This window comes from Trichosurus vulpecula, chromosome 8 (assembly GCF_011100635.1).
Source record: "Trichosurus vulpecula isolate mTriVul1 chromosome 8, mTriVul1.pri, whole genome shotgun sequence".
NCBI lineage: Eukaryota > Metazoa > Chordata > Mammalia > Diprotodontia > Phalangeridae > Trichosurus > Trichosurus vulpecula.
Genome location: NC_050580.1, coordinates 109,845,950 through 109,872,758, shown reverse-complemented (window position 1 = coordinate 109,872,758; position 26,809 = coordinate 109,845,950). Strand labels below are relative to the sequence as shown.

General features: G+C 43.3%; 1 protein-coding gene across 2 annotated transcripts in view; it reads right to left on the bottom strand.

The window, feature by feature from the left end:
* Window positions 1–19,713, bottom strand: part of LOC118830310 (inositol 1,4,5-trisphosphate receptor interacting protein) — a 28,439-nt gene extending 8,726 nt beyond the window's left edge. Inside the window, exons 1-2 of one of the 2 annotated variants that reach the window (XM_036737243.1) lie at window positions 19,454–19,664; window positions 4,868–4,978 (exon numbers count right to left, since the gene is read on the bottom strand). The gene's annotated coding sequence lies outside the window, so the exon portion shown is untranslated. Of the gene's footprint in view, window positions 1–4,867; window positions 4,979–19,453 lie in introns of both variants that reach the window. The other variant, XM_036737244.1, reaches the window with a different exon arrangement.
* Between the last annotated feature and the right edge of the window lie 7,096 nt (window positions 19,714–26,809).

Sequence of the window (26,809 nt, the reverse complement as noted above, 5' to 3'; positions counted from 1 at the left end):
CATCTAGGCTGACTCCTACATCTAGATCCTAGCAGTCCTCTCTCACTCCATTCTCTCCCTGACAGGTTCCCCATATTTGGTTGATAACATATGATATTTAAACATTAAATAAGGAAGACTGGGTCAAGATCATCCTCCTCCTCCCCAGACCCATAATTCATAGACCCACAGGATCAAAAATTTAGAGCTGGAAGGAATCGCAAAGTCCATCTAGTCTAACTCCCTCACTTTACAGATGAAGAAACTGAGGCTCACAGAGGTTACATGACTTGCCCAACTTTAATGTCAATGTTACAGGCAGGATTAAAACTCAGGTCCTTCAGAGTCAACACTCTCTCCACTGTATCATGCTGCCCGTGAGTTGGTTGACCCTAACAGTCAGTCACTAGGTTGTGCAGAGAGCCCAGCGTATATCTTTCTTCTGGAACAACTGGGCCTGTACTTCTGGTACTAACTCAAGCCAAGACCAAGGTCTTAAAGGTATATGGGGAGCAGGGGAGAGAGCGGGATAAATAATCCTGTTACAAGTTTTGGTTGTCTCTGGGGAGAGATGATCCAGAGGAGGGCAACCAGGATGGTGAAGAACCTTGATCCCATCGCCATACAGAGATGAGCTGAAGAAAACAGAGATGCTCAGCCAGAAGAAAAGACCGGAGAGAAGATGGGGGAACACAAAATAGGGATCCTCTGGTACTTACCGAGGGCTGTAACATGGAAGACTTGTCCTGGCAGAACCAGGAACAATATCTAGAAGCTGCAAAGGGGGAGATTTAGGCTCCACATCAGGAGGAAGTTCCTTAAAATGAGAGCTATTGAACGGGCCGCCTTGGGAAGTGGTGTTTCCCACTACTGGAGGTCTTCAAGCAGACGCTGCATGATCACTTCTCAGGCAGGTGGAGAGTGGATATTCTTTTTTGGGGGAGGGGCATAGATTGGATTTGATGGCTGCTGCAGTCCCTCCCAACTAAAAAAAACCTCCACCAAAACATGATTTTGTGGGAGGACATCCCTGAAAAAAATCTGGGTGGGACACCTAATCATCAGATGATTAACTGTATTTAATTAGAAGAGCAGCCTTAGCCCAGAAGGCACAGATCCATGATTTCCTTAAGGCAGGTATTCTATCTACCAGTACAGATTACAGTCCCCACCCACTCCCTCCAGCGGAATCTGTCCACATTCTTCTCCATGCCCTCCACAGAGGATCCATCAGATGCCCTGGAGACAATCTTCTGGCATGTATGGTATCTTGAGGTTTTATGTAAGGAACAAACTTTAACATCTCATGTAAATATTAGTTATTTTTAATAGAACTTGAGATGTGACCAGCTCACCTCTTTTGCTCATCCATGGCCACGATGACAGAATTTACATCAATTTGGGGACGCATAGTTCTCAGAATGTCTATAAACATTTAGTTTAATCGTTAGTGCTTGGGCAGCTGGGTGGCACAGTGGATAGAGCACTGGGCCTGGAGTCCGGAAGACCCAAGTTCAAATGTGACCTCAGACATTTACTAGCTGTATGACCCTGGGCAAGTCACTTAACCCTGTTTGCCTCGGTTCCCTCATGTAAAATGAGCTGGAGAAGAAAAAAGGCAAATCACTCCAGTATCTTTGTCAAGAAAACCCCAGATAGGGTTGTGGAGGGTCAGACATGACTGAAACAACCCAACAACAACAACAAAATCGTTAACACTTAACAGCGCCTGTCACCTAGTAGGTGCTTTATAAAGGGTTGTTCCCTTCCCTTTAACACTTAAAACACAGTGGCTGGCAGACAGTGAGCACTATATAAAAGTTATTATTGTTGTCATGATTATTTTGTCATGTAAACCTTATTTAATGACCAATGAGTTTAAAGACTTCATATATATACACCAAAAGGGGATTTTCCTTCCCTTTTCTAAAAATGGAGAACAGAACCTCACCTAAGAGGGGAGCCAACTAGGCATGACTGATAAAAAAAATCAGCAAGTGTGCAATGAGCATCTTTTGGGAGCCCAACCCCGCGCCCCAGGAGAGATAAGAGAGACACGGTTCCTGCCCTTGAAGAGTTCACAGTCTGGCTGGGGAGACAAGACGTATACAGATGGAAAGATAACGGAACTGTAGAAATGTCACAGCAGGGAAAGCGGCTGAAAGCTCACTGACTTCGAACTCCTTCATTTTTCAGAGAAAAACTAAACAAGACAAAACCAAGGCCCAGAGAAGGGCAGTTGTTGGCTCAGAATCACCTAGTTCGTTCCTACGGTGGTTCGACGTGGGGGATCCTAGGATCTGGAGATGGAAGGAACTTTGGAGTCCACTTAGTGTATTTAATTCCTTCCTTTACAGAGAGGAGGCCGAATCTCACAGAAAGGAAATTACTTGCCCCAAATCGAAGAGACAGACAGATGCCGCAAGGGTGACTAGGGAAGGAGAGATGCAGCTAGGCTGGTTCACCTCTGGACCTAGCTTCTTCTCACTTTCTCTCCACCTGGATACCTTAAACTCAGAGGTGACACTCCATGAACCACCACCCACCGCTGCTTTTGGAACTGACCGCTGTTTCCCCAAGATATTCTCAGAAAGAACACAAACCCAAGAGAAATCAGGTTATGCAAAAGGAAGTGTTTTAATAAAACAAACAATATTTAATAAAACAAACCCATGTGATCCTCAGGCTTGGTCTGGATTTCTATTCCCACAGAATAATCTCCCAATTCCTCTGCTTGGCATTCGAGGCCAGTTAGTTGAGTCAACAAGCATTTAATTAAGGACCTATTTATTATATGCCAGGCACTGGGCTAGGTTCTGAGGATATAAAGAAAAGTGAAAAAAAAAAACAGTCCTTGCTCTAGAGGAGCCCACTGTCTTAACAGGAGAGACAGTGTGCAAATGACCATGTACAAACAAGGTATAGACAGGATAAATTAGAAATACTCAACAGATGAAAGGCACTAGCATTCAGGTCCTATACGATCTATCCCTACCTTGGGTTTTCCATCTCATTTCTTCTTGTTCCCTTCACAATCCTCTCCTCTGGCCTCTTCCCTGTCTCATGACAATTCCACCTCAATCAAATAACATGCATTTATTAAGTGCCTACCATGTGCTGAACACAGGCACAAAAATGATGAAACAATCCATTCTTAAGGAGATGACATTCTGTCCTGAGAGACAACACATACAAATAGAAGTATATACCTTGGTCACAATATTTTTAGAATGCCCTCACCAATCTTCTCCCCCTAATTAAACCCTTCCCACCTCATTCAGTAAGCTTCTAACTATATTACTCTTTTCTGAATTTCTATAGCGCACAGTTTATCATGTACTTGCTTGCTAATTGGTTTCTAAGGTTATAATCCAGATTTTTTTTTTGAGGGAGAAGAGGGCAGGGACACTGTCTTTTCCTGTCTTCCCTACAAGGCTGGGCTCATAGCAGGTGATCAATAAATTCTTATTGGTTAATTGATCCCATGTGATAGAGGTATGGGTCAGGAATTAGTTTTCCAGGGTTACAGGAGTGACAAACTTTATGAAGGTCATCCAAAAACTCACGGAGGGAACACAGCTGCTTAGAAGGCAGTTCGTATTTGCTCAGGCCCTCTTGTCTGATTAGCCAGAGCCAGGGAATACTGAGTTTCCTAAAATACCTAATCTAAAGAATGGCCACCAAAATTGTCAGGCTCTCCAGACCTGAAGGTCCTAGGCTCCCTTCTTTCCCTCTGCTTCTTCCCTTTCTGGGAAGGAGAGAGGGAGATGCAGGGTCATAATGGTGGGAAAACACTTCTGAGCTGCATAGAGATGAGTTTTTCTGTAGAGGTAACAAGAGGAGCATCTTTAAGGCAGGCCTGGACACCCAGGTAGGCCTGGACACCTGGGCAGGGCCACTGCAAGCAGACAGATGTCAGGAATCTCTTTGGTCCAAGGGCCTCATACAGAACAGATACTTGCGAGCTAAGGATAGGCCTGGCAGAACAGAGAAGGGGAAGACATTGGCATATGATATGACACTGGCAAAGGAAGCTAATATATTGAATGAAAATGTAGCTAATATATGAATTTTCACTCTGCTTTTCCACTGTCCCTTTCCTCTTAGCTTTCAGACAGACTTGGGTCCTCTCACACACACTGCCCCCTCCCCGCATCTTCTATGGAGAAAAAAAAAATTAAAAACCCTCATTTGACTTCCCTTCCCCTTCTAGCTCACTCCTATTTTCACTAATATCAGACTAAGCCTATTTCCTTTACTTCCTTACTTCCCAGTTCCTCATTAATCTCCTGCAAACTGGGTTCCATCCTTACCACTGTACTGAAAGGCTTCTAAGGTTTTCACTAACCTCCTAATCATGAAATCCAATGACCTTTTCTTATTTCTCATAATTCTCAACCTCTTTGTGGCACTTCTTTTGATCACCTCTCCTCTCTTGGTTTCACTAATACTGCCCTCCTCTTCACCCATCCCCAAAGCACAGGCACACCCTCCTAGGTGGTATCTTTATCCTTTTCTCTCTCCCTTCAGGAACGTCGGTTACTAAGTCTTAACTACCAGCTTCCTGCAAACGATTCTCAGCCCTGACTTCTCTCTTGACCTCTGCTCTATAAGGACACTCCAGTCTAGACAGATGGAACAATATTCCCTGAAATCACACCTGGTGCCTTTTCTTGCGTCTTTAATTTTGTTCATGCTATTTCCTCACTGTCCTACCCTTCTAACAATCCTACTTTCAAGGCCCAGCTCAACTTCTGCTTCCACGAAGAGTTCCTGGACCGGGACAGCCCTCTCTGATATCTCCCTTTTCTGAAATTCTATAGCACTCATGAACTCTATAGGATGTAGGCATGTAATTATTAGATGCCAATTAATATTGATACTTAACTATTCCAGGAGTCTTGCTTCCTCAACGGCTCCTTGAGGTCAGGACCCTTCTTCCTGTCCCTTCACAGTGCCTAATTCAGTGCTTGGTACAAAGTAAGGGATAAGCAGACACCTGTCGGATGAAGGAATAAAGTTTCTCTCCAGATCAATGAATACTGTATAGTTACGAGTCAGCTTCAGCACTGACCTCTAGCCCCACCCCGTAGTGACAGTTAGTTGGCAGAGAATGTTCTGAGGCGAGCCACAGGAAGGGACAGCGGGTGCTTGGGTGGAAAGGCAGACATCCTTCCTGCCCTCAGACTGCACTCCTTCCCTTAGGTAGAAGGTTAGAAAGGGAAACGTGTGCCATCAATCTTCCTGGGAACAAACAGTCCTTCCCTCCCTGCAGCCTGATTCCAAACATCCACTATCTCCACACAAGAGCACACAAAATTTCCACACTCTCCCGGATCATTCTTCTGTTAGAGGGACAGCTGCTGAGCAGCTCTTCGGGTCAAATCTCTTCCACATCTCCCCATTACGTACCGAATAATAACCAAACTCTTCAGCCTGTTCTCCAAGGCCCTCCATAATCTCAACGCAGCCTACCTTTCTAGTTTTTCCTCCACTTCTACCTCCACCACAAACTACGATTCAGTCAAACTCATCTACTTCTTGTCCCCTGAATACACCCCATGCTTCCACCTCCGTGCCTTTGCTCATACTGTTCCCTATATTTGGAATGTTCTCAGCAGCCAACCATAGTTTCCTCCTTGAATGTCAGAGTTGGACGTGGGCTTTGAGATCTTCTTGTCCAGTGGGGTCAAACTCAAATAGAAACAGGCTGCATGTTGACTTGGAAAATCACAAGTTAACATTATTGCTAATAGGCTAAATTTTTATTTATTTTGTTAAACGTTTCCTAATCACATTTACTCATGAGTCTTGTGGGTCACTGGCCTGTAATAGGCAGCCTGTAGTCTGTTACCTCTGTATCTAGTGCAACCCTAAATTTTACTTATGGAGAAAATGAGCCCAGTGAAGGAAAGAGATTTGCTTAAAGTCATACAGCAATTTAGTCACAGATCAAGGGTCATAGACTTGGGGGGAAAGGGACCTTAAAGGCCACTGAGTCCCACCTTCTTGTTTTACAGATGAGGAAACCAAGACACAGAGAGATGAAGTGACTTGCCTAGAGTCACACAACAATCAGTTGATCGAGGCAGCATTTGAACAAAGTCTAGTGCCCAATCCACTCTACCAACATGCCTCTTAATCTTCTGTACTTTTGACACTTCACCATGCCAAGTCTTCATAGAATTGTAATTTACATTTTGGTGGGAAGGTGGGGTGAGGTTTCTCCACACAGTAATAGAGGGTCAAATGTTATAGTAAGACAAAGGCCCCTCTATTTTATAGCAAAAGTGCTTTGGGAAAAGTACATGGTACAGCATTTTTCCATATTACAGGACTCATCTGTTTTTGTTTCTCTTATATTCTTCTTCTGCCTATTCACTCATATCAGTTAAGTTGTTACGGGCTGACTCACTCCAAGTAACTCACTCCAAGCCTGCCTATATCTATGTTCCTGTCCTAGCTGACAGCTATGGTTTCTCTTCCTAGAGCTTGGCCAGACTGGGTCTAGGCTGGAAGACACAAAGCCACACTGGGGCACCCAGACAATACTCACTGGCAGACAATTTGGATTGCCACCTCTGTTCAGGAGGCTCGGGGTGGCTGGAACACCAAACCAGCCCCTTTTCGTTATCCCACCCCATCCAGAGAAGAAATAGAGAATCGTCTGGCCTGAAATCAGTCCTTCAGAGCTCTCTCTTTGTTCCCTCAATAACAAAGACAGATCAGATGTGAGATGCAGCCCTGCCTGCTTCTTGAAAGCTCTTCCAGCACCATCAGAAAAATGAAAATTCTCAAAGGCTTTTAAATGGCTGGAAAGAGGCAGCTTCTCACACTCACTTTGCTTTCATGTCACAGCCAGTCACAAGCCTTCCCTCCACATCCCTCTTTCACTCATACGCTGGTAGGGCAGGATCCTTCTCCCCCTGGAGCTATTAAACCTTTAGCTCCTGGCCTGGGAAGTCCCTTCCTGTCCCCTTCAAGACCCTTCACCCATTCTGCCCTTCTTCCCACACTGCACCTAGAATGATGTAGAGACCAAAATTCAGTGCCAGGGGAGGGACAGAAGAATATGGGGAAAGAGCTGGGAATGCACACACACACACACACACACACACACACACACACACACAGGGGCTGTCTCCGGACTTGAAAAGATCTAACAACCCTTTTCATCTTAACAAGAGGGAACAATAACATCAGACAAAAAAGAAAGAGGTCAGCCCAGTTATAAAAAATTAAGAGCTTGATTGTTGTGTTCTCTGCAGCCAGAGACTGGCTGAACAATAGAGCTGGGTGTCTGCCTGCCCTACCACCCTCCTACACCCTGGTTGCATTACTCAGAGCCAACCGGTTCTATTATTTTGAGAACCAAGCCCCTGGGACGGTAAAGTTATAGAATACAGTTAGCATTGCCAGCTGCTTCCTCCCATTTATCTCCCTATTAATTTGTATATTCACATACACACTCAATTCTCTCTCTCCCCTTTCCCTTGTTCACTCATCCTTCTATATCTAGAGCTCGTCAGGATGTCTCCCTCCCCCCACCCCCCTGCTGTTTTCTGGGAAGGAGAGAGATAGGGCCCACAAAGCTCGGAAACAGTTTTCAGATGAGTAGAGATGGCTTCTCCTCTCCCACTCTCCTTCTTTCAGATGACAGGATTAGTTTCCCTTCCAGCTGGGGAGGCAGCAAAAAGATCTGGGTTTGAATCCCGTGCCTGTCACCAGCTCGTAGGGCTTTGGGCAGGTCACTTAAACTCTCTGTAGTTCAGCTTTCTCATTTGTAAAAGGAGAGAGTAGGACTAGATGGTCTTTGAGATCTCCTTCATGTCAAAATCTTATGATACTATAACTTGAGTTTATCATTGGAAAATAAAAGTGGACATAATCAAACTTCTGTATTTACTCACAATGAAAATACTTTGTGGAGGGGGTGGAGGAGGGAGTATCCTGATCTGTGTTTTCTTTCACAGATATGAGGAAATCTCCAGGGGAGAAAACTCCATTTGCTACTATAGATCAGCTACCATTCTCTAACTCAAAGTCTTGAATTGTCTGGGGCACTTACAAGATGAAGTGACTTGCTTAGTGTCACATAGTTAGTTTATGTCAGAGGTGGAATTTGAACCCAAATTCAGCTCTCTATCCACATAGTCTCTTTCAAAAAGAAAGTAAGGGGGAAGCTAGGTAGCCCAGTGGATAGAGCACTGGCCCTGGAATCAGGAGGACTGGAGTTCAAATCTGACCTCAGACACTTACTAGTTGTGTATGACCCTGGGCAAGTCATTTAACCTTCTTTATCTCAGGTTCATCCTCTGTAAAATGAGCTGGAGAAGTAAATGGCAAACCGGTCCAGTACCTTTGCCAAGAAAACCCCAAAGGGATCATAAAGAGTCAGACACAACCAAGACAACTACTTTGTACAAAGCTTTGTGTTACAGACCCTGGGAGACAGAAAGAAGTGGTTCCCAATGAAGGAGCAGATTTGATTTCTGCCCTTAAATAAATTTACCACCTAGGGGCAATGAGAGTATTGGTGGGGCAAGAGGGGGGAAAGGATGATGAGTAAAAAAGGCTGATAATGACATGAGATCCCAAGGCTTACAAAGGGCTTTCCATACGCTATCTTATATGATACAACAGTGCTGGGAAGTACTATTATTTATCTACATTTTATAGAAGAGGAACCTAAGCTTCAGAAAAGTGAAGTGACTTGACCCAGGGTCACCCAGCGTTAAGTGTCTGAAGCCAGAATTCCAACGCCAGGCCTTCTTGCCTCTGAAATCTAATGCTCTTCCCACTATGCCCACTGCCTTGTGGGGAACTGCTTGTAGTGACAGATGAGTATGATATCAAAGCTGAAAAAGTAACTAAGAGCTGTGTGAATGAAATGGCTGTGAGATTGGGAGAGATTCTGGGAGGCAGGGAGGTGGACTAGGTTATACTGCTGGGGTCTTCTTCCAGCCAGAGGATTCTGGAATCTCTAAGAGATCTGTTCTCTGGACTTTGCGAATATGGCCCTGTTTGTCTACCAAAATCAATTAGGGAAAAAGGACATAGATTATTTTGGATGTTGTAGGGTGTGTGTGTGTGTGTGTGTGTGTGTGTGTGTGTGCGTGCGACGTGCACACACAAGCGCTTCTAAGGGCAAGATACGTTGAGATACAAGACACATTGGGCAGCTCCCAAATGGATAATGCTGGGTGACTCCCGCCACACGTTTTCCATTTAATTTGGGGCTGCTGAATCCTTGTATTCTCAGGGACTGTGGAACAAAGAAGTGGGAGAACAAAGGCCACTTTCATAAACCCGAGGCTGAGGGCTTCCAGCTCCTTTTCTACCCTCGCTGGATAGAAGGCTAATGAAACACATTCCCAAGAGGATAGCCAGTTATAAGCACATTTGCTCTCAGCCTCTGGATGGGTCCCAGATTTCAAGATCTCCTCCTCCTCTTTCTCTCTCTCCCTCCCCCCTTTCCCTTCCTGCCTCCCTCCCCATCTGAAGTTGGTTTAGAATGGAGAATTCAGAAGGGGCTGTCTAGCAGACAGCTACAGAGAAAGGCAACAGCAAAGTGAGGGAAATCGGCATAGCACAAGGCAGCTTCAAAGCCAATTTGTGAGAAACTCTAGATCCTTTTTCCAGGCCACACATTCCAGACACCCTCTATTATTCATCTGTGGCTTAGATGTTTCAATAATTATGTGCTTTGTATTTATCTAGTGACTTTCATTAGAGGATCTCAAAGTGCTCTCTGAATAGTATCTGGTGGTGACTGTTTATTAACCCCATTTAAAAGACAGGGAAATTGAGACCTATCTGCCTGACATTACACAATGAATCACCCAAAAGAGTGGGAACAGACTTAGGGCATGGAAATAGGGTTAATAATTAGCTTCTCTCTCATCTTTGTCTCAAAATTGCTTTATCTTTCCATACAAAGGATTAAGATATAATCTGTAAATACCCTTTTCATGCAAAGGGTCCTAATCAAAGCAGAAATGCCACTTCCTTAATTAGTTTTGAGAAGAGACTCGCAAATAGAAGCATCATTCATGAATTAACTCACTGTTCTTTGTAGCATATCAGCCTGACTTCCATCTTTACCCACAGCTATGTTTATATATAAGTCAGGCAACTGTATCCAGGGAAATTTTCATTATTATTGCTGTTGAGTCGCGTCTGACTTTTCATGACCCCATTTAGGGTTTTCTTAACAAAGATATTGGAGTGGCTTGCCATTTCCTTCTGAAGAAGGAGCTGAGGAGGAAACTAAGGCAAACAGGGTTAAGTGACTTGCCCAGGGCCACATCCTTAATAAACGTCTGAGGCCGGATTTGAACTCAGGAAGATGAATCTTCCTGACTCCAGGCCCAGAACTCTACGCAGCTGCTCGTTTTTTCCCCACAATGCTTCATAAAACCCGAAGTTAAACCAAAGTGGAAAGCACTCTCTGATCCTTTAGCTCAAACCTCTGCCTCAAAGCAGGCCTGCACTGCCCCTATTTCATAAAGGTGATAATCTTAATAGCTAACATCTATATCTCTTTAAGATCTGTCATTTACAAAGTACTTTAGATTATCTCATCTGACCCTCACGACAACTGCAAAGTAGGTGCTATTATTGTCTGCATTTTATACATGAAGAGGTTAGGGGACTTGCCCAGTAAATGTGGGTGGCAGGTTTTAAACCAGGCCCTCCTGACCCCAAGCCTAACACCCTAGACACCAGCATCATCAAGGAGGGAGACGATTGCCCACACCTTCCTTCTCTAATCTATTTTAGTTTCTCATCGCTTTTCTAGACAGGAAGTACATCTTTAGCTCCACTCTGCACGTAATCTTCTGGTTGATTCTTTGCCTCTGTCTTCTTTCTAGATTTCTATATAAGAAGCAATTAAGGGGACACAGCAGGTATCCCAATGCAGACAGAACTACTTCCCAACCAAGTTAAGAAAATCAGAATTCTTCTATATGCATAGCTCCAGGCTCCATCCAATTCCAGAGCTTCATAGTGGAAGGGAGGTCAGGGCTGTTGTGCCCAGTGCCAACCTCAAAAGATTATAGGATCACAGAAATACAGGGTGTTCCTAAATAAAGTCTGGACACATAGGCAAAAATGCATATTTTCAAGAAATGAAATGAATGAAATTTTCTACAACACTTTATTTAATTGGAATATTAACATCTTCAATATGATTTCCATCACTTGTAACGCAAAGGTTGATGTACCTTGCAATATTCATGTGAACTCGATGTAATAACTCCACACGGCTGTCAATTTTAGCACATTCACTCTATGCATTCAATCAAGTGTGTTGCATCTGTGATTTTCATTGAGTACACCTTCTCCTTCCAAATATTTCAAAATATGCATTTTTTCCTATGTGTCCAGACTTTAGGGACACCCTGTAGAATTGGATAGGACTTCAGAGGTCATCTAGTCCAGTACTATCATTTTACAGGTGAGGAAACTGAGGCACATAGTCACAGTTATTCAACGGCAGAAATGGGCTTTGAACCCATCTGTTTTCAAGTCTTACATTTTCCTTATGACCCCACACTGCCTCTCAAGGGCATCTCCCTAAACCTTCCTCTCTTAGGTACCCTTCCAGGTAAAGGAGAGCCATAGCTAAATATGTGAGTTTATTTAAATCCTTTGTGTCCCCTTGTACATTTTCAGTTTGTGCCACCCTTGGTGGCAGAGTCAGAATTAAGTCACAGACTATTAGAGGTAGAAGGAGCTTTAGAGTTCCTTTTGTCCAGCCCCACCCCCATCCCTTCCCCCATTTTACAGATGAAGAGGCCAAGACTGAGAAAGGGGAAGTATCTGGTTCAAGAAAACACAAGTAGTTGCAGAGCCATAATGAGTATCTGGGTCTCCTAATTTCTGGTCCAATATTCTTAGCATTGTACTGCAGAGCAAGGAGGAGTGGGAGGACAGAGGTAACATTAGTTAGATGTGTGACCAGGACTAACGGAAAACTCCCACCTTCACTCCACACCCACAAACCACTCTTGAAGAACAGGGTTCCTTTTTCCTCCCACCAAACCCAGAACCTAGCAGCGGTGGCAGCAGCAAAGACAGCTCCCAGCTGAGGCCAGGAAACCCTAGGGACTTCTAAAGCTTCACCTTGCTTCTGCCTTATCCTTAACCTTAAGAAGGCCTGAGAGACAAAGGAAGGTATAGGGCTTGATGACCTGTGGATGCTACCTCTGCTAAACCCTACTCCTTCATTCCCCTATCCCATCCAAGCAGCTCAGCCCTGGGCCACCAACCGAATACAGGCTGGTAAATCTGCACCAACCATATTCCCTGATGAAGTCCCCAGAGAACCCCTAGGAAGGTAAGGTCTTTGAATATCCTCACTTTGGGACGTGCTTTCATGCCAATCAACTCCTAGGTGGTGTCTCTTGAGCATCTTGCCCCGTTGTAGTGGTATTGCCCCTGGCAACAGTGATGACACACATAAGCTGTTACCATTCTGGTGATGTCATAGATCACGATGGAAGCAGATGGAGGAAGGACTATACGGCAAGTGGGAGGTTGTCGCTGCCCAAATCCGTTTGGAGATGTTTTATATAGTCCATCAGAAGGGGCTTAATGATCTGATTAACCTCTATCTACTTCCAAATACCATCCCCAATCCCCCACATGAGAAAATTATCCTCACATTCCTTTCCAATTTGCATGTCTGTTATAGGCCATTCCTAAAACTTAACTCTTCCTGTGGATCTTTCAAGCCTAAAAGAAACAGAAACTTCATGATTGGCAGCATTGTGCTCACTGCTGAACAAACCTATGTGAAATGGTACCCTCTCCACCATTCTGGGACTCTTAGAACTCCTGTCACCAGGGCCCTTTGCCCAAACTTCAGGGGATGATGGCAGTAAGGAGGTGGTCAGATCCTAGGATCCAGGGACACAGAGCTCCCTTAGCCATCCAGAGAAGGTTCGGGCAATGATCAGCATGAAGTCTTAGGCAGCTCTAATCCCTCTAAAAAAGGTTGTGGAAATCCTTTGGTAACTCATGGGGCAACTATACCTGTAGCTCTCTCCTAACTAGTGTGACTGCAGGCCTCAGAGAAAACACTAAACCAAGACCCTTAACTGGAGGTTTGTAAACTTTTTAAAAAAATATTTCAATAAACTGTTTCAATACAATAAATACTTACAAAATGCTTTATTTAATATTAACTGGTTTCTATTGTAATCTTAAGTATTTAATGCATTTAAAAACACTATTCTGAGAAGGGGCCCATAGATTTCACTAGACTGACTTGCCAAAAGGGGCCTAGGACACAAAAGAGGATAAGGACCCTAGCTCATGTGCACTAACTCTACCCCCCAGACCTGGATACTCCATTGAAACCTTCTGGTTACTACAACAGATCAAGAGCTATGAATCTCGTCACTCTGGTTTGCCATTCTCTGGTTCTCCAGGATTCTAGCTGGCCTGCCTGAACCTTGGCCATTAGTGTTTAAGCCTCTCATGACCTCGAGATTAACCATCTTGAGACTAGCTGCCACCTAGTCACCTGGTAGGCCTAGCTAGAGCTAAGAAAATTTAAAAGAACAACAAGAAGTGGGTGGAGATGGAGAGGGAGACAACTGAGAAGGGAGGGCCACTTTGTGAGAGGCACCATAGACCAGCATAATGGTATCCAGGCCTACAATGTACCTGCAAGTGCTGCTTATAGGCAGACATTCTCTTCATGTGTTGACACCGAGTCAACATTTATTGTCGTTTGGTTGTTTTTTAGTCTTGTCTGATTCTTCCTGACCCCATTTGGAGTTGTCTTGGCAAAGATACTGGAGTAGTTTGCCATTCCCTTCTCTAGCTCATTTTACAGATGAGGAAACCGAGGCAAGCAGGGTAAAGTGACTTGCCCAGGGTCACACAGCTACTAAGTGTCTGAGGCCAGATTTGGACTCAGGAAGATGAGTTTTTCTGACTCCAGGCCCAATATTCTATCCACTGCCCCAACTGGCACATTCATCAAGTACAAAAGCACTGTGTGCATGCATATACATGTTATATTCCATTCAAGTACCCCCTGGAACTTGGTTGGGTGATAAAAGCAGGAGACCTCTTTGGGCTAGAAAATTCATCACTGAGCAGACTGGCTCACCAAGGGCAGAAGCAAAGCTCCTAACCATATCATCATCTTGGGGTCAGAATTTATACTCTTGTCCCTGATTGTTGGCTGATGACTGTAAGACAGCAACGCATAGAACAGTTCTGGACCTGTATGTGTTAGCCTTCTATCCCAAGGTATAGCACACTGCACCTAGAACCAAGGCCAGCCCTGAACTATGTGGTGAAATCAACACTGTATCCCATGAACCTCCTTTCTCCACTCCTCCCAGTTTCAAGCTCTCAGTGCCCTCCTGATTTTTCCAGACTTGCTCTTCTTGAAGCATTCAGTGTAAGTCCTTTATGCCTAACTATAAATGAAATTAAAACACTATATTCTTTCTTTTCTAGGAGGATGTGCATTCATAGGACATAGAGTTGGGAGTGGGTGGTGGGTATCAGAGGTCATATAGCCCAACCTCCTTATTTTAAAGGTTAGAAAAATGAGACCCAGAGAAATTAAATGACTTTTTTTGAACTTTTATTTTTTTTATAATTTTCCACTTAATGGTACTTTATTTTTAGCATTTACATGTAAAGATAGTTTTCAATGTTCACTTTCATAAGATTCTGGAGATTAAATGACTTTTCCTAGGCCACACAGAAATAGAGTCTGCTGATTCCAAACCCTGTGTAGTGAAAAGCACATCATAGCTTCCACTCCTAAACTTTCTCTCTCACATTGGAATAACAAGCCATGGCCCCTGTCAGAATGATTTTAGATTTCTGCAAGCAGGTGAGGCATTCCTCTTTTCCTAAATAGGTGACCCCTTACTTTACCTAAAGACAGATAATAGTTTTGATAATAGTGAATATTTATTTAACACTTAAGGATTAGAAAATACTAGAAACACAATCTCATTTGATCCTCAGAATAACCCTGTGAAGTAGGTACATCCTCATTTTACTGAGAGATTAAGGGACTTAGGTCATACACCTTGTAAGTATAAGTAGGTAAGATCCTAAGGCAAGATCTGAAAGGTCTTTGAAAATTCTGGTCCAATGCCCTATCAACTACAAGGCTGCTTCTGTCACAGAGAGGAACTCATTATTAGATGTCCCATTTCTAGCCAGACCTGCTCACTTATTTGTCCCCTTTAAGGGCCATTCTGGACTTTGTGTGTTCAGCTTCTCACTATTTTTCCCCTTTCCACTTTGGGAGATAGGGTAGTTTAAAGGATTCCTTGCCAGCTCCCTCCTCCTCTCTGCCTTTTCCCCACTGGCAGCTGTGGGCCGGGCACCCTTCATAAAGCAACACATTTCTTCTAGACACACCCGGGCAGCACTTAGTCATTACCTTGATCCATTCCAGTCCCCAAACTGGATTTTCTACCTCTTGCCACCCAGTAATTAAGAAAGGGAGTCACCGGGTATTTGTCAAGGGCTCTCTGCTGTCACCAAGGGCTCTTTGCTTCTCCGCTACTTTTTGTCATTTCTGAAGTCAGACCAGCCCTGACGCCGCACCTTTCACTAACCGTGGGCTCTCTTCTTTTATTATTAAGAGGAAATTATCTTCCCCTTTGCCTTTCTTTCCTGTTTTCCTAAACCAGATCAGTTTTTCAGCAGCCCTGCCTATATCCTTGTGAGAAGTCAGTGAGCCATGATTTGGTATGCTGGCTAGACCACCTTTCCTCAGCAAACTCAATAGGCCTTCCATAAGGCAGTGTTGGATTTGGGAAGAAAAGGAGCCCAACTGAGGAAGAGCCAATGGTCAGGCATTTCCAACCTAACCCTCAACTCTCCCACCATCCTCCCTCAACTCTACAAACCCTCTTGTAGAATCCCAAGCAATACCACTATACTTTCCCACCATCCTCCCTCAACTCTACAAACCCTCTTGTAGAATCCCAAGCAATACCACTATACTTTCCTCGTGGAGGAGGGGAGGGGGGGAACCAGACAGGAACTCAGAATCATAGAATTTTACCTTTGGAAGGGATCTGGTTACCTTGTCTAACCTCCCTTCCAATGTAGAAATCCCTTCTGCAATATATCTATCTGCCAGATTACCCAGTCTCCCCTTGATTATTTCCTCTAGACAACCTGTTTCACTGTTGCACAAAGGAATAGAACTTTATCCTAGAAGGGTCTATTGAATATCCTGTAGAGGAGTTCTTAACCTTTTCTGTGTTATGGACCCCTTTGGCAGCCTGGGGAAGCCTATGGACTCCTCTAAATAATGTTTGTGTTGCCTATATTCTTAACTAAAGGAAATGCTTAATTTCAGTTAGAAGTTAGTGAAAATAAAGATGTGATTTTTTTTCCCAACCAAATTCAGACATCCTCTAAAATCTATCCATGGACTCCAAGTTAAGAACTGCTTATCTAGTACAATCCTTCCTTCATTGGTTTGACAGCCGGTGAAACTGAGGCACAGAGAAGTGATCAATCTAGGGTCCTGTAGCTAATTAAGACAGTTTAAGTTACTAGGAAAAAAATATTTCTTCCATTGACTCAAAATGTGTCTCCCTAAATTTCCACGCACTGGTCCTAATTCTCCAGCCCCAGAGCCATAAAGAACAAAACTAATCCTTCTTCTGTGATGAACCTGCAAATATACGAAGATAATGACCATGTCTCCCCTACCCAACAAACTTCCCAAGTCCTCTTTTCCAGAATAAACCTCTCCAGTTCTTTCAACTGTTTCTCATATGACATTGTTTCAAATCCCTTCACCATGGTGATTCTCCCTTTTAGACACGTTTGTCAATGACCCTCCTACAGTGTAGTGGCCAAAAGTAGGTACAATACTCCAGATGGATCTGACTAAGGTGGCCTCTCTATTAATTCAACCTTCCTCTTTTCAAACTCACCCTGTAGGAGAGATGTACTTGCCATAATCTCCAGCTAAAACACTGTCCCCTCAGAGCCTTCTCTCCCTAGTTCCTTTCCCATACCTGAATTTTTAAGCTAGAACCAAAAGACCATGTTCCTAAATGAAACCCCCAAACCATCAGGATCTTTGAAAGATATCTTAGCCCAGAGGTTCCTCACTTTGATGTGAGTACCAAAAGAAAAATAAGCACACACATACCCCGGATGTTCTTTACTTCAAAAAAACAGTGCTTTGAGAAGAGAAAAGCATCCAGGGTATGGGGAAGAAGTTAAAAGTTAAAGCTTTTTGCACATTAAAAACTAGAAGCTAGATATGACTGCCTCTCTGAAATTAATCTAACTGTGGGCTGACAAGAAAAGGAAATATCTCCTCTGTACCTACTCAGCAAGAGGCTCAAGAAACATGACAGTCATACTATGCACATGGAAAATATGAGCCTAGCATTGCCTAGAGCAGTCACACACACACACAGAATTAGTAAGCAATGAGATGTAAAAGAAGCACTCACGATTGTGCAGATGGAAGGAAGGAGATAGATAAACTAACCAGGTCATTATGTTATTACTGAGGGGGTGTGCATGATCCACGTTTTGCCTGGAGTCTGCAGAGCAGTCCCTCAGGGAGAACACCCCTCCCCTCCTCCAGCCTGCCTTCTCTCAGAAAAAAGGCAGCAAGAGAGCTTTCTGAGGCTCAGTGCTGACTTGCATTTGCTTGGGAGGTAGGCGAGAGGAAAAACTCCAAGCCAAATCACAAAGAGGAAGACCAACAGCAGAATGAGGTGTAGTTTTAGATCTAAAAGCGGAACTGAGTTTGAGGCAATCTCTAGCCTCAGGACCACCTCAGAGCATTTTGGCCCCCTGAAACCAAATCAGGAACGGGAAATAAAAAGCTTTCTCCTTAGGATCATAGCTCTAAAGCTGGAAGGCATTACAGAGGCCATCTAGTCCAACCCCTCCTGATTTTACAAATGAGGCAATTGCAGCTCAGGGAGGTCAAATTGCCCAAAATCATGTAAGTAGTGAGCATCAGAGGCCAAATTTGAACTCAGGTCCTCTAACTTTAAAGCCAAGGATTTTCCCATGTACCAACCACCACACTGCTTCCTGTGTCACTGTGGGATCCCCTCCTTTTTTCTTTTAGAGATTCCCTCTTTTCCCTGAATATTGAACTGAAATGCAGGAAAAGGGCATATAGCTCTATGTATTGGGGATGGAGAAAGGCAAAGGATGCTGGCCATACAGAAGAGGAAGGTTTGGTGAGTAGAAAAATTTTCACACAGCATGTGGGTCCTTATTACAACTTCAGAAAGGGGAAGCTGTGGGAACATCATCCGGTCATGGTGGGGACCTCATTGCTTCACCACCTCTACAGACATAAAGCACTGACTGCAACTTTCACCTGAAGAGGGAAAAATTGTCTTTCCTACTGAGATTTCAGGGGACCAGGAAACCCTTCTTTCTTCTTTTCAGAAAGAGGTGAAGGAGAAAGAACAAAAGCTGAGAACATGGAAGACCTAGGTTCTAGATTGGCTTTTCTACTAACTTGCTATATAATCTCTGGAGCAATCACTTAACCCTCTATACCTCAGACTCCTCCTTTGTATAACCCAGGCGGACATGGCCTAGATCATCAATTCTCAAACTTTTTGGTCTCTGGACCCCTTTGTGCTCAAAAGATTATTGAGAACTCCCCAAAGAGCTTTTGCTGATATGGGTTTTATCTATTTGTATTTGTCGTGCTAGAAATTAAAACATCTCAGTATAAAAATAGTTCTGACCTCTTGGATCCTTTGAGGAGTCCCTGGACCACACTTTGAAAACCGATAAGCCCACTTATCAGCTCAGCTTAGTGTTAGACCCTGTCATTGAGATCAAATGACAGAACTGAAGAAGGGGGCTGAAGATGGGGGTTGCACTTCAAGTTAGCTTTGCCTCAAATTATATCAGTAACAGGAGATACAGAATGATTCTATCCATGCCTAGTCAGAATGGCAAAAGGAAAGCAGATTTGATAGTTTAACTGCATCCTTTCTCGCCATGGCAGAAAGAGGGAGGAAGGAACAAAACAAATACATCCACTATATCTGTTGCCCAGATTACCCAGCCCTGTTCTCTGTTTAATCCTATCATAGAGTGCCCTAAAGTCAATAAAAAGTCAGTAAGAGATCTGGAGTGCAGCGTAGAGCCCTAGACTAGGAGCCAGGAGCTCTGGTTCTAGTACTGGCTCTGCCACCAACTTGGTACGTGATCACGAGCAAGTCAATTCTTCGCTCTGGGCCTCAGTTTCTTCCGCTGTAAAATGAGGGAATCCGACTCTATAGTCTCTAAGGTCCCTTCCAACACTAAAACAGAATAACTATAAAATAACCCAAATCTCCTTCCCCCCTCTTCCCACTTCTATTCCTCATGGCACCCACCGAGAGTATTTCTCCTTCGCCCCCGAAGAGAAGTGTGAACCGGTCCAGAGCAGCAAAAAGAAATACAAGGCAATGGTCCCAGGACTTACCTGCAAGCAGTCCACCGACGTCTGCCAGCTGGCTCGTGGTCCCGCCACTTTCCCCCCACCCAAAGGCGAGTGGGTGGGTGGGTCCGCGAAAAGTTTACAGCGGGTTGGAAACTTAGGTGTGACAGCTGCTTAACTGCTCCCCGGCGTTGCTCCGCCTAACGAGCTCCAAGGAGCCGGCGACAGCGCTGCGGTCTCCGATCTTCTGGCCTCCATCAGCAGGGCCCTAATGGGCTTCGGGGGTTGCTCATTTCCTGGATGTCAGAGAAACTTTTTTTCCCTCCTTATAAGAACAAAACCCCCGCCTCAACTTTCAGGCGCCTAGACGCTGCTTAAGGAGGCGCTGCCGGGGCTCGAGAATCAAGGGGGCCAAACGGGCCGAGAGACGGGCTCTGGGCATCTCTTCGGGGCTGGGGCGCGAGCCTGCCCTGGACGAGGTGGCGGTGGGCACCGGAACCTAGAAGGAACGTTTTGGGGGAGAGGCGGCCGGGGCGGACCGCCTTAAATAAAGACTAGCTCCTGCTTGCGAAATAGAGGGGGTTAATTAAGCACCACCCTCCCTCCCTCCCTCCCACAGCCTACGGGTTCCAGCAGCTTGAAGTTGCTGTAGCGACTACCGGAACAGACGCCGTGCCTCTTCCCCCATCCCCTCCAAATATTTCCAACATAAACCGCCGAAAACGTCTGCCCTCCTCCCAGCTGCGTGCTGAGCCCTCCAGCTGGGCTCCTGGCCCAAAGAATCTTTTGCGCTCTGTTTACTTCGATAAAACTATATTGTTGAGCAGCCTCTTCTGCTCCGAGTGGTCACTCACGATAGAGAAAGGGAGTGAGCAGAAGTAACGGTCAGTCACTCAGTAAGCAATTGTTAAACGCCTGCTACGGTCCAGGCACTGTGCTAAGTAAGCTCTGGGCGCACAAAGAAAGGCAAAAGTCCCTGCCTTCGGGAGCTCCTAATGGAATGTTAGAGACAGTCTGAAAACCACGATGCTACACACACAAAGACAGACATACAGACACATGTACATACACACACTACACACACACACACACACACACACACACACACACACACACACATATACACATACATACACACACGATAAATTGGAAGATAATCAAAAGAGCAGTAATCTCCGGCTTTTGCGTAGCTTTGACATACAGCATCCCCGGACCTCTAGAGGCAGTCAGAAGGCTTGGGCAATCTAGTAGCAGCTCTGCGGTTAATTTGTAGAATGTTCTTGGGCAAATCGTTTCGCCTTTCTTTCCAGACTCATTTTCCTAATCTGTAAAGTGAAAAGCCTGGGCTAGATTGTGGAAAGAGCATTGGATTTAGAATTAGAATACCTGGCTCGAATTCCTTTTTTCTAGTTACCGTGGGTAAGTCACTTAATAATCCATAATTCCTCTTTACAATATATTCCAGTCAAAACCTGGCCTTTTTGGTATTTCCATTGCACCTCTTTTCCAGTGAACAGCCTGACTCCCAGGCCTGAAAAATTCTAGCTCCTCCTGTCCAGTTTTTAATATTAATTTTTTTTTTAAATCTCTAGCTCCCTTCAAGGTTCTGCTGAAGTCCTACCTCCTGCTTGAAGCTTTTCCCAGTCCCTAGCCCAGTTGTTGGTATTCTCCGACCCTTCCCTCTTCCCCCTCCAAATTACTTTTTATTTACTTTGTATACGTCTATGTGCAATGCTTCTCTCTTTAGGAAAGTAAACTGCTGGAGCTATGGATTGTTTTTGTGCCCTTGGGGTCTAACGCTGGGGCTTATACACAGTATTTGATGATAATAATCGTAGTATTTAATAAATGCTTGCTAAATTCGGTGAAATCTCTCTGGGCTTCTGGCTCCTTATTTGCAAAAGGGGGTTGGAGGGTAATGATTTCTAATATTCCTCTGAGCTTAAACTCTTTTGATCTCTAAGGTTCCTTCTAAACTCCAATATTCTATCAATTTGTTGTTGGAGAAATATCTCCTGGGTTCCTGAGGTAGTAACTGCTGCCAAAATATATTTGCCACAATGTAGGTAAAAATCTAGGTTTTATTATCATGCTCAAGCATAGGTTCAGGCCTTAGAGAAAATCTGAACCATCATTAAGATTCTAACAAGGCTTCTTGAGGCAAAATTATGTCAAAGGGACAGAAATAATTCTTTTTCATATTGAAACCTTGTACGTTCGTCTTAGGCCATAAAAATTAAACTAGATCCATAATTCCAATACTTCCTTCAATGTCACAAAAGTTGAACAAATTTAGTTAAAAAAGAGTCATATTCTCATACATCCCTTAAGGAAACATACTTTGTAAAATAAACTCTATAAGGTAAACTAAGTCAGGTTATAGATTAAACTGCATTTAAAGGGTTAACACACAGACTGATTGAGGAGGGAGATTTACATGTCACAGAGATAACCAGGAAGGCTCAGCATCAGGAAAATCCTTCCTTCAGCAGTTAGCTAGGGGAGCTAACAAACAACTAAAATCACTTTGGCTTCCCTTTGGCTTCTGTCTGAGGAATGTAACGTCATCTCTTATCTCATGAGTCAGATTTTGGTCATCTAAGTTTAATATGAACAGATGACAGACTTTTAGATAATCAAAATTTGTAGGAGGAATGGCCCTGAGTCCCAAATAATAAAGAGAAAAAATTAAAAAAATTCCCATTACAGTTTTAATGCCTAGAACACCTCTACATTCAGAAAAAGGTAGATATTTAGAGCCCCCTACCCCCACCATGAAGTCAGGGGAAACTATATTCAAGTTCTGCCTTCAAAACATCACTGTCAGGTCACTTAAACTTTCAGAGTGCCAATCAGTTCTCTAAAACTATTAGTTATATGTGACTAATATGGAAAAATGTTTTGTATGACTTTGCATGCATAATAGGTATTATATTGCTTGCCTTCTCAGTGGGTGAGGAAGGGCCCAAAGGGAGGGAGAAAATTTGAAACTCAAAATTTAAAAAAAAAGAACGTAAAAAATAAAATTAAAAACTTTTAAAAACCTTTTAATTATAGATGAACTTGCTTTGGTGGAGAAAATGCCCATAATGGGAGTTCCCCCACAGCAAGGAAATCACTGGTCTGGATCAGGTCTCCCCCTCCTCTGCACTTCCAAAAAGAAGATGATCATGTGATACCAATTCACATTTACTTAGCACTTCATAGTTCACAAACCCTAGAAGAGTAGTTACTATATTAATTATCCAAAAAGAGAATACAAGGACTCCAAGGCTGTTTCTTAGCACTCAGATATGTAGTATATATATTCTTCTTCCTATTTTAAAGATGAGGCCACTGAGACCTGAATATTATCACACAGGGAGTAGACAGGCCATGATTTGCACATGGGGCTTCTGCTTAATCCCTTACAGCTATGTGTCCCAAAATGAATTTCCTAGAACCAGAGTGTTCTCTGCAATATAAATTGAGGTTCCACCAGGCAATTAAGATTCTAATTCTATTTTCCTGCAAAAATATTATTTGTGAAGTTATAGGTATGTAAAACCTGAATTTGAATTCTGCCCCATACACCTAGTGGCTGTATGATGCTGGATAAATTGTCCTTGTGGATAAATTACTTCTCTCAGACTCATTCTCATTTGAGAAATGGGGATAATACTAGTACTTATTCCCATAGTTGTTGTGATGGATAAATGAAATGATATATATAAATTGCCTTGAAAACCTTAAGGTGCCAGAAATTTTAGTTATTAGTAATAATACTTATCATATATGGCAGTTTTCCAATAGGAAAACAAGCTTAATTTCTGGTCCATCTACCTTTTCCCAAGAATAGGGAGTTTCCACACCTCCAGGCTCCTGGGATCAGGATTTAGGAATTCCTTCTGTAAATGTCATGTCCCGGAGTGTTCTGTGGCTAGCGTAGTTAGGAAAATGCTGTACTAGAGCAGCTGTTTTTAACAAAACAGCATTTTGGGGGCCATTGATAGGCTATTGGACAAAGTCCCAAATTCCTAGGTAGTAGTTAGTGAGTGACCAATGATGCCCCAAGCCAGCTGCAGTGTCTGTCTCACAGCTGGGGGCAGTGGGAATGAAGGGCTGGGGAGACAGATTTACTGCTCGGACACAATTATGGCCAACCCTGATCCAGGAATGGCATATATAATGCTGCAGGGGATGGAATGGGGGTGAAGAGGGATGACAGGAAACCTGCACTGATCATCAGAGGACGTGGTAACTGGAAAACAAGAGAAAGTCTATTGTTGTGCAGGTCAGTTAATTGACCATAACCAACATATTCACTTTAGATGGGCTTCTACAGGACTTCAAAAAGTCAAGGTGTAGGGAGGGTGGTTAGTGAAGGAGTTGGAAATGGAGAATCAAACCTTGGTAGCAGTTGATTTGAATGTTTCTTCACCCGTTCATTTCCTCAAGGTGAATGAATGTTGGCTACCTCATGGGCCTGTTTATTTCCTCAAGGTGAATGAATATTGGCTACCTGTTCTGTTTCCTTGCTCCATCAAACCTGTGCTTATGAAGAGATGCAGACACAGCAAAGAGCAGTGCCATGACATCACCAGAAGATGCCAGCAGCTCTGTGACTTCAGAGGTTTGAGTTGCTCTGCCATTCTAATGGCCTGGCCCCACATGTTTTCCTGAATGTGTACGCCCCATGAGAAGCCAATTAAGTATGAATTTTTTCTGCAGAGGGCATATGTATTTGTGAGAGAGTGAGCTCTGGGTTTACAGGGAAGTGCTCTGTTGTTATTTTATGACTATGCTATTTCATTAAATGCCATGCTTTGAATTAAGTGAGTCCTCTGGCTGACAGGTAGAAGGAAATCCTTCAGCCAAGCAAGAGAGGGGAGAACATGAAAGATGCTATAGATCACTGGTTCTCAGCGTGGTCTGAATATACTTGTGAGTACCCAAGGTTCTTTCAGGGAGTCTGTGAGGACAGAATGATTTTTATAATACTAAGATGTTTTAATTTCTAATACAGTACCTTTAATAGATATGACCTACATAAACAAAAGCTCTTTAGGGAAGTCTTCAATAATTTTTAAGAATGTAAAGTGGTCCTGAGGGCAAAAAGTTTAAGAACCAGTGAGAGAGACAAATTATTACTACAAAAATTGAAAGCTTTTGCACAAATAAAATCAATGAAGACAATTAGAAGACAAATGGTAGAATGGGAAAGATAGTTCTATCAAATAAAGCAGATAAAACTCTCCTATCCCAAATATACAGGAAACTGATACAAATGTTATAACATTAAGAGATGTTCTCCGATTATTGTTTAGTTGTTTTCAATCATGTCCGATTCTCCATGACCCCATTTGGGGTTTTCTTGGCAAAGGTACTGGAGTGGTTTGCCATTTCCTTCTCCAGCTTATTTTACAGACGAGGAAACTGAGGCCAACAGGATCAGATGACTTGCTCAGGGTCACAAAGCTAGTGGCTGAGGTTAGATTTAAATTCAGGAAGTTTAATCTTCCTGACTCTAGGCCAGATACCTTATCCACTGTGCCAACTAGCTGCCCCATGTTCTCCAATAGATCAGTGGTAAGAGGATATAAATACAATTTTCAGGAGACTTATAAACTATAAATTGCTACAAAAAAACAATACTCCGAATCACTAATTGCGAGAGAAATGCAAATTAAAACAACTCCTAAATTTCACTTTATGCCAGGGGCAGCTAGGTAGCACAGTAGATAAAGTGCCTGGCCTGGCATCAAGAAGATTCATCTTTCTGGGTTCAGATCTGGCCTCAGCCACTTTACTAGCTATGTGACCCTGGGAAAGTCACTTTTTTGCCTCAGTTTCTTCATCTGTTAAATGACCTCGAGAAGGAAATGGCAAACCTCTCTGGTATCTTTGCCAAGAAAACCCCAAATGGGGTGATGAAGAGTCAGTAGGACAGGACTGAAATAAGTGAACAACAGCAAAATGCAAATTGGTAAAGTTGGCAAAAGATAGGAACTATCAATTTTGGAGGGCTGTGGGGAGACAGGCACCTAAAGCATATTGGTATATAGAGCTATAAAGTGGTCTTGCTGTTCCGTATTTCAATTTGGAATGATGCAAGAAAAGTGACTAAATTGCACATTTCCGATGACTCACTTCTGGACATGTACCCCATATAAGTTAAGCATAGAAACAAAGGTCTAATATACATAAAAACATTCATAATAGCATTTTTTGGGCAGCAAAGAAGTAGAAACAAAGTGGATGTCCATCAATTAGAGAATGGCTAAAAGCTTTAGAGTGCAATAATTAATGGAGTGTTATTATGCAATGAGAAATTACAAATATGACAAATTCAGAAGAACACGTTAAGATTTGTATTAAGTGATGCAGAGCCAATAAGCAAAACCAAGAGAACAATATAAACGATGGCTGAAGCAATGTCAATGAAAAGCTCATTAAAATGAAGTTGAGACCTTCAAGCACTTTGAACAGTCTGTGATGTAAGCATTTGGGTCTGGAGAATTGAACTCATTTAAAGCAGCAGCTGAGTGCTCTCTTACTATCTCCACACCTATCTTGGACTTACAACAATTGTTTTATCCTTTCCAAGATAACTAGAGAAGAGAGAACCAAAAAAAAAAAATGAAGTTGAACTTTGAGCAATGGTAAAACCAATGCAAGTCCTCCAGAAAAGAGACCATACATATGATACCCCTGCCCTCAAAATGGAGAGGTGAGAGATGAATATGACAGGATATGATATAGCAGACCAGATGTGGTTTCTGTATCAGATAATCTGGAGAGGTTGGGCTGGGAAGGGACTGTGATATACAGAGAGAATCAATGAAATGTATAAAAAGCAAACAGAAACATTCCCCCAGAAGTCAACACATTGCAGGGGTAGGGAGGGTTTAAGAGCTGTGATTTGGAGAGGCTTCTCAGTTACAAAGTACGCAGAAGAGGGGGAAACTTACTGGGGGCCCACAGATGAGGAGGCCTTGATTGCTACGTTTAAGTGAATGCCTATTCCTCTTCTCCATGGAACCATCAGATGGAGGGACCAGAAGGGGCCCTTCGGTGCATTTTAGGTGAGGAAACTGAGAACCAGAGAGAAGTGATGCCTGAGAGTACAGGGTCAGTGCCTAGGACTGGGCTCAGGTCCCCTAACTCCCAGTTCAGGGCTCTACTTGTTCAAAGGAAATCCCTCTCAAACGTTGAAGTTGATTCAGTTTCCTGAGGACTGGGAATGTTTCTGTAAACTACAGGCCTAACTTATACTCTCCTTATAAAAATTTTAAGTGGTTTAGAAATGCCATGTTTACAGTTTTTATCCACATCTTTTTGCACACTGAAGTCCTATGTCATTATGTCATTATCTTGTCATACATACTCCATGTCCCTAGGTCACCCTGCGCCTCCTAGGAA